The sequence below is a fragment of the Camellia sinensis genome, chromosome 14, assembly GCF_055761805.1.
Source record: "Camellia sinensis isolate YWXY chromosome 14, ASM5576180v1, whole genome shotgun sequence".
Classification (NCBI taxonomy): domain Eukaryota; kingdom Viridiplantae; phylum Streptophyta; class Magnoliopsida; order Ericales; family Theaceae; genus Camellia; species Camellia sinensis.
In genome coordinates, this window is record NC_138974.1 from 40,084,436 (window position 1) to 40,092,574 (window position 8,139).

Here is an 8,139-nt window from a genome sequence, read left to right on the forward strand (position 1 = left end):
AGATTTCTTCACGAATATTTTACATTTTAAGTGCATTTAGATTAGGTGCTTCCAAAAAATTAAAACAATAGTGTTACTAATCTACTAGTCCATAATTATCTTAGTTTTACGAATTCAGTGTAACCTCCAAAAATTTATATTGGTTATCAAACATGGCCTAAACTAATACTCAATAACTTCATAATTAAGCGCATTTAATAACATAAAACAGAGCAGTTAAAAAATATGAAAATATTTAATCGAAAAAGGAATTTTTAGTCATGGAGTTCAATTATCATAAAATGTTGAATATATTCAGAAGAACCGAGACAGTGAGTACCTTTCTTTGTTTGGTTCTTTTGGCTGCTGCTTTCCAAGGAAACTAGGCTATCTGTAACTGCATTTAGTAACTTTGCCACATCAATGCCCTGTTTGGTATTCGAAAAAGAGAGAGTAAATGAACAAGAAGAAGAGGTAGTTTCTTGTGGAGTATCTTCCTGTAGTGTCTGGTTATCTAGGTTGCTATCCAAATGGCTCTTCTTTGGGATTTCATGATAGGAACTTTGGTGGCCTGGTTGGGGTTTGCTTCCACTATCTAAAAAATCATAATAAGAAGCATGTTGAACAAGAATGTTCTTGATGTCAATTGCCCACATGTGCCTTTCTTTCATCACCACTAATTGTTTTGGGAACAAAAACGTCATCCTCAAAAGTCCTACAATTAATCAAACACAAGTGAAAATTTAACTGCTAACAATATATATCATATGTCAAACATACACAATTAAACAGTTGAGATTATTGAATCCTTACTCTCTTCTACTTTCTTTTTTATATTATTAAATGTGAGTAAAAATTTAATTAAAAACTTGATCTTATATGGAACATTCTTAATTCTTACTCTCTTTTTTTTTTTAATCAAATTATTCTTCAAATTGCAGTATGGTCGATCTAATATTTTACCATATTTGAGCAAAAAAATGGTTTTGAAGTAGAAACGAGAAGACAGCATATCTGATTCGGTGATTGAGACTCTGGAATGTTCGGATCGGAGATAATGAGAAGACAGCATACACAAACATACACAAACATATACAGAAGTTGATGAAAAGAGGTTATTACTGAAAACGGAAGGATTCGAAGGAGCTTACCAACATATCTTATTCGAAACCCCCACATTTGGATCAGGTGTTCTTTGAAACCTTTAGATCTGGCTTTAATTAGTTCGAAATCCTTCAAATCTCGTCTCTTGTTCTTTTCTTCAACGAGCACCACCACCGCCATCCTCTTCCACCACTGTAGCTGTCGATCTGAAGCGATAATGAGAAGACAGCAGCGGCGGTGAGTGTGGATGAGATCGGCAGAGGAGAGAGAGAGAGAGAGAGAGAGAGAGAGATGAGTCTGGTGACAGAGAAGAGTGAAAATGAGCGAGAGAGAACAAAAAATGAAATCGAAATCAAAATCACTGAGCTTGAGTAAATGAAATCGATTCTGAAGCTTGATGTAGATAGGTTTACCTCTCAGTGATTTCTATGTAAATGGAATAGGTAAACGAATTAAATCACCGAGATGATTCCAATCGATTCCTATTCTAAAATCACTCTGAGATTTAAGGGATCACCGAGCTGAAGCAAGAGAGTGAGCGAGAGATTTGAGGCATCTTCTTTCTGAGACTGAAGAGTAAAGAATGAGAGTCTCAAGCGGGAGGGAGAGGGTGTGAGAGATTATAACACATTCGGAGGCGTTTTCTATCAGCTAAACGGCGCCGTTTTGAGTAGCACAAAAGGCGACGTTTTTAAAACGCCGTTGAATATTAAAAAAGACGACGTTTAAGAAAACGCCATTATATAAACGCCTTTTAAACCAACATTTCTTGTAGTGGATCCACAAATGTTATCACGTTTTTTTTGCGACTAGAAGGATTATTTTGCTGCCCATATTTACTTTGGAAAATGCTGGTGATAAGCTGACCCAAGCATCTGATGACCAAATGTCATCAAGAACACCCAGACATTTTTTCTGCTGTTGAACTTCAAATGCTAGCTTGACTAGATCATCTTCTATCATTCTCAAAACATCATCCTTCTTCTTTGGAATGAGTTTAGTTAGAATCCTTTGCAGAAGATCTTTTAGTTGCCATTGCTGATATTGAAACCCAAGCGAAGGCATAAAAATGGCACCTAACGTCTTGGTGATGGTACACTTTCCTAGCAAGGGTAGTCTTTCCCAAACCACCCAAGCCGCAAATGGAAACGACTCTAAGGTGTTTGGCTTCTTCACTCACCAATTGTGCAACTAATATCTTGATATCTTGCTCAAAACCAATGAAATCCTCTTCAGAACTTGAACATTCTCTTTCATGTGGCATGGCAATTAGGCCCTAACTTGATAATCCTGCAGTAAGCCTAGTGATCTTACTTTTAATTGTACTAATTTCCAACCCAATCTTGTGTCGAGCTTTGAATTCATTGGATATGCAAATAGATCTCACGAGGATGTTTCGGATGCCTCTTCTTCTCCTTGGCACAACCTTAAAGAAAAAGGTTGCGATCACAATCTCTGCATCATAACCAACTTCTCTGATTTCCCCAACCAAATGATGGATGATCTCGTGTTCAACTTGTTTTGCGTCTGCATCTTTTAAAAAGCAGTGCATCTGCCTCAACTCAGACAACAAATCGTCAACTTGGTCGCACACTCCGTATAAGAGGTTTGATTCTTGAATCATCAAGTCAGCAATCCATTTGGCTGCAAAAGAGACAACAGCTTGAGCCATATTTCTTGAGCTTCCGATGCATCTGAGAGCTTTCTAACTTTGATTGATAGAAGCACGAACCTGTAGAACTTGCTAATAAACAAATAAATAATACAAGTACCGATCAGCGTTAACTTTTGTCAATCTTCCAAATGAAAATGCATTTTCGTCGAAATTGAGATAAAGACACAGATTATTACAAAATTTTGACAATTGTCAATCTTCTAGCCACTTAACACGAGTTGACATTGTTAAAATTTGGATCCAGGATATTATATAGTAGAGCCTAGTTGAGAGAAAAATCAAATTTTAATTAGATAGCAACCGGTTCGAGTGTTGCTTCTAGGAAAGCCACTAAAAGGGTGCTAATATATTCATCTGATAGATATCAAAAGCATTTACAACCCTTTGCACACATATTTATGAATATTGCAAAATTGACCAAAATTTATTGGGGGTCGTGCTCTTTCCGTGTTAATTACTCTGGTTTTAACATGTTTACACATTGTTTAGGGGAAGGCTGAAAGTTAACTACGTCAGGAAAAAAATTAAAAAAAAAAAAATTTTGAGTCTTTTTTTTGAAACATTTCTCCACCTCAAAACTTTTTCTTATGAATTTGGCTACTTGAATCAACAAATTGCCGATCCATTTGGCTGCGAAGGAGACAACAGCCTTAGCCATATTTCTTTGGCCTCGGTGCAACCAAGAGAGCTGATGAGTAATCTCGGATCAATTCAAACTTTACAAAGTAACATTTTTGTAACTTAAAAGATTTTATAACTTAAAAGATTGGATGAATTATACTAATAGTCCCTATAGTTTGGGATTTACGTTATTTTTGATCTCTGACTTTTTTAATTCTAATACATTTGACCCTGAATTTTGAATCTCGTTCCAAATAAGGATAATTGAAAAACATTATTATTCCATTTCGAGGGTAAAGTTGTCAATTTGGTAAAATACAAACTAATTTGACAAAAATAAATGTCAAAAAATTATTTTTGAATTTTGAAAAATTATTTCTGCCCACTAAAGATAAAATTATATAAAAATAATAAATGTTTTACATTTTTATTTTTTTACCAAATTAATTTTTAATATGTGTTTGGATGATGATAATGTAATGAATAGTTGTTTTGTTGATGTTTTTGGATGGTTTATCATGTAATAGATGGTTATATTTATTGTTAACATATATTTTTGAATGGTTATCATGTAATGGATGGTTATTATATTGTAATCAATATGTTTAATATATGAAATGTTTTTAGTTTTGGATTTTTTTATTTAATGGATTGGTTTAATAATGATATCAAAGTTGTTGTCATGTTTGACTTTTGAAAAATTAGAAACTAATTTAATAAAAATAAATATAAAAAAATTATTTTAAAAAATTATTTCTAACCTCCCCAAGATAAAATTATATAAAAATGATATGTTTTTAATTTTTTTCATCAATTTAATTTTTAGCTTCTTAGAAAAAATTTCTAAAAATAGATTTTGAAAACTAAACCAAACAAAACTTTATAATCGAGAAAATTCCAACATTATTCATTAAAAAAAGGTCATTACATTTCAAGCAACAGACAAATTAATCAATACAAAGTAAGTTGTATGGCAACTTTACCCTTGAAATAGACCGTTTGCAAAAGAAACATTTTTTTGTTATTCTTATTTCGAATAAGATTTAAAATTTAAGATCAAATGTATTATAATTAAAAAGTTAAAAATTGTCACATGGTCAATCAGTGTAGATCCAAGAAAAAAAAAAAAAAAAAAAGTAGTTGTGAGTTATTTTAACACAACAATGAAAGTTGTTTTGAATAAAATAAATAAATAAATTGAAAAAAATTTAAATTTAGATTTAGATTTTTAATAAAAATGTATTTTAAAAATATGATTTTAGGATAAAATCATGATCCCAAAACACAATTTTAGCTAATTTATAGTAAAATGTTGTTATCAAGTCATGTTCTTACAAATACCATTTCATCCTTAAAATTATATATATATTAAAAATATGATTTCATGGATTAAAATAAATTTAAAAGTGTTTTAGTTTAAAATTTTTAATTTTAAACAACTTATGTTTGGTAATAAATAAAGGGAAAATCACACTTCAGTGTATTTTCAAAAAAAAAAAATTACAAAATTATTGAAAAAATTATAATTATAATTATTACTATTGATCTGGATTTTTGCACAAGAAGATAATAAATATATTTTATTTAAGTCTTTATTATTTGAGTAATGCTATTTAAACCCAAAAACTAGATCTATTTTCCAAATGCAATGATGTATCTAATACAACTCTCTTTCTCTCTCTTTCTCTCCTCTTCTTTCCCGTATATTTTCTAATCATTACTCAATTATATACGTACACATCATTGATCTAAAACATGGATTTAAAAAAATGAGTTTTTATATAATTTTCCTTATTATTTAGACAACAACCTCAGCCATATTTATTTGTCCAGTGCGTCAAGAGCTGGTGAGTTACTGTCTCATCCCACCCTGCTTGGTATTGAATTTTCTAAAGTATTTTTTTAAGTTTTTTATTTTTGATATTTTTTGTTTTTAATGAATTTTTTAAAATATCTTAAGCATTGTTTTTACTTTTTTAGATTCATTTATTTGGATACAGTTAAAACGTAAAATAATTGTAAATTTTTTTTATAAAAAATTCACTATATATAAAAATTCAGTGTATTTTAATATGTTTTTGTATTTATTGAATTTTTTAAAAATTTACACTAAATTTTAATTTTTCCTTAAATTTTCAACAACACACTTTCTTATGGCGGATGCACATGATTTTTGTAATGGAATACTATTTTAACTTTTGTTAAAAAAAAAAAAAAAAAAAAAACGCCAAGGTACATGGTGTTGATGACATTTTCCAACCCAGAAGTTGTTGGTATATGATGATCATATTTTTATATCTATATAATAAAATAGGATGATTTTTGAATTTATCCTATACAAATTTATCTTACTAAGACATTTGGACGGCTTAAATCTATTCAAATTATAAAACTAACGGCTGAGATATATTTTCAAAAAATATCTTACATGTACATTTTCTATTTTCCGGCTTCTCTCTCTTACTTTTTCATTTTGTCACCAATCCTTCCATGATTCCACCTTTCTCTCTCTTTTCTTTTTATTTTTTTTATTTTCTCCCATTTTTATTTTTCTCTCTATTTGTTTTTTTATTTTTTTATTTTCTCCTTTTTGTTCACTTATTTTTATTCATATTATATTAAAAAATCTACGATTCCAGAATTAGGAGCCAGATTTTACTCTGTGCAGTGGAGATTAAATTAATGAATTTTATAGTTTACAAATTAAATGAATTTGAACAATTAATTATTATTTTTAAATATATTGAATACCTGATAGACTTCATAAATTTAGACATTATATGAATCTTCAACATCTATATAATAAAGCAGGATGATTTTTGAACTTGTTTTACACACATTCGTCCTACTAGGACATTTTGACGGCTTAGATCTATTCAAATTATAAAACTAACGGCTAAGATATATTTTCAAAAAATATCCTACATGTACATTTTTCATTTTCTCGCTTTTCTCTCGTACTTTTTCATTTTCTCACCCATCCTTCCATGATCCAAACTTCCTCTCTCTTTTATATTTATTTTTTTTATTTTCTCTCATTTTTATTTTTCTCTCTATTTGTTTTTTTATTTTATTTTTTTCCCCTTTTTGTTCACTTATTTTTATTCATATTATATGGAAAAATCTACGATCCCACAATTAGAAGTCAGATTTTACTGTGTGCAGTGTAGATTAAATTAATGAATTTTATAGTTCAAAAATTAAATGAATTTGAACCAATAATTATTATGTTTAAATATATTGAATACCTGATAGACTTCATAAATTTAGACCTTATACGAATCTTCAACATCTATATAATAAAGTAGGATAGCTTTTGAATTTGTCCTACACACATTTCTCCTACTAGGACATTTGGACGGCTTAGATCTATTCAAATTATAAAACTAACGGCCGATATATATTTTCAAAAAATATCTTACATGTACATTTTCTATTTTCCTGTTTTTCTCTCGTACTTTTTTATTTTCTCACCCATCCTTCCATGATCCCACCTTCCTCTATCTTTTATTTTTATTTTTTTTATTTCCTCCCATTTTTATTTTCCTCTCTATTTGTTTTTTTATTTTCTCCTTTTTGTTCACTTATTTTTATTCATATTATATGAAAAAATCTACGACCCCACAATTACGAGCCAGATTTTACTGTGTGCAATGTAGATTAAATTAATGAATTTTATAGTTCACAAATTAAATGAATTTGAACAATTAATTATTATTTTTAAAAATATTAAATACCTAATAGACTTCATAAATTTAGACCTTATACGAATCTTCAACATCTATATAATAAAACAGCATGGTTTTTCAATTTGTCCTACACACATTTGTCCTACTAAGACATATGAACGGCTTAGATTTATTCAAATTATAAAACTAACGGCTGAGATATATTTTCAAAAAATATCTTACATTTGCATTTTCTATTTTCCCGCTTCTCTCTCTTACTTTTTCATTTTCTCACCCATCCTTCCATGATCCCACCTTCCTCTCCCTTTTCTTTTCTTTTTTTTTTAATTTCTCCCATTTTTGTTTTTCTCTCCAGTTGTTTTTTTACTTTTTTATTTTCTCCTTTTTGTTCATTTATTTTTATTCATATTATATAAAAAAATCTATGATCCCAGAATTTGGAGCCATATTTTATTGTGTGTAGTGTAGATTAAATTAATGAATTTTATAGTCCACAAATTAAATGAATTTGAACAATTAATTATTATTTTTAAATATATTGAATACCTGATAGACTTCATAAATTTAGACCTTATATGAATTTTTAACATCTATATAATAAAGTATGATGGTTTTTGAATTTATCCTACACACATTTGTCCTACTAGGACATTTGGACGGTCCGGATCTATTCAAAATATAAAACAACGGCTGAGATATATTTTTCAAAAAATATCCTATATGTACATTTTCTATTTTCCCACTTCTCTCTTTTATTTTTTCCTTTTCTCACACATCCTTCTATGATCTCATGATCCCATCTTCCTCTCTCTCTCTCTCTCTCTCTCTCTCTCTCTCTCTTATATTCTCACTTTTTTATTTCTCTCTATTTTTTTTTCACCTTTTTGTTCACTTATTTTTTATTCATATTATATGGAAAACTCCGTGATCTCAAAATTAGGAGCCAGATTTTACTGTGTGTAGTGGAGATTAAATTAATGAATTTTATAGTCCACAAATTAAATGAATTTAAACAATTAATTATTATTTTTAAATATATTGAATACATGATAGATTTCATAAATTTGGATC

General features: G+C 29.1%; 1 pseudogene; it reads right to left on the bottom strand.

The window, feature by feature from the left end:
• Positions 1-2,359: 2,359 nt before the first annotated feature.
• On the bottom strand, positions 2,360-2,755 carry LOC145806930 (putative disease resistance protein At1g50180 pseudogene; annotated as a pseudogene).
• Positions 2,756-8,139: the final 5,384 nt, after the last annotated feature.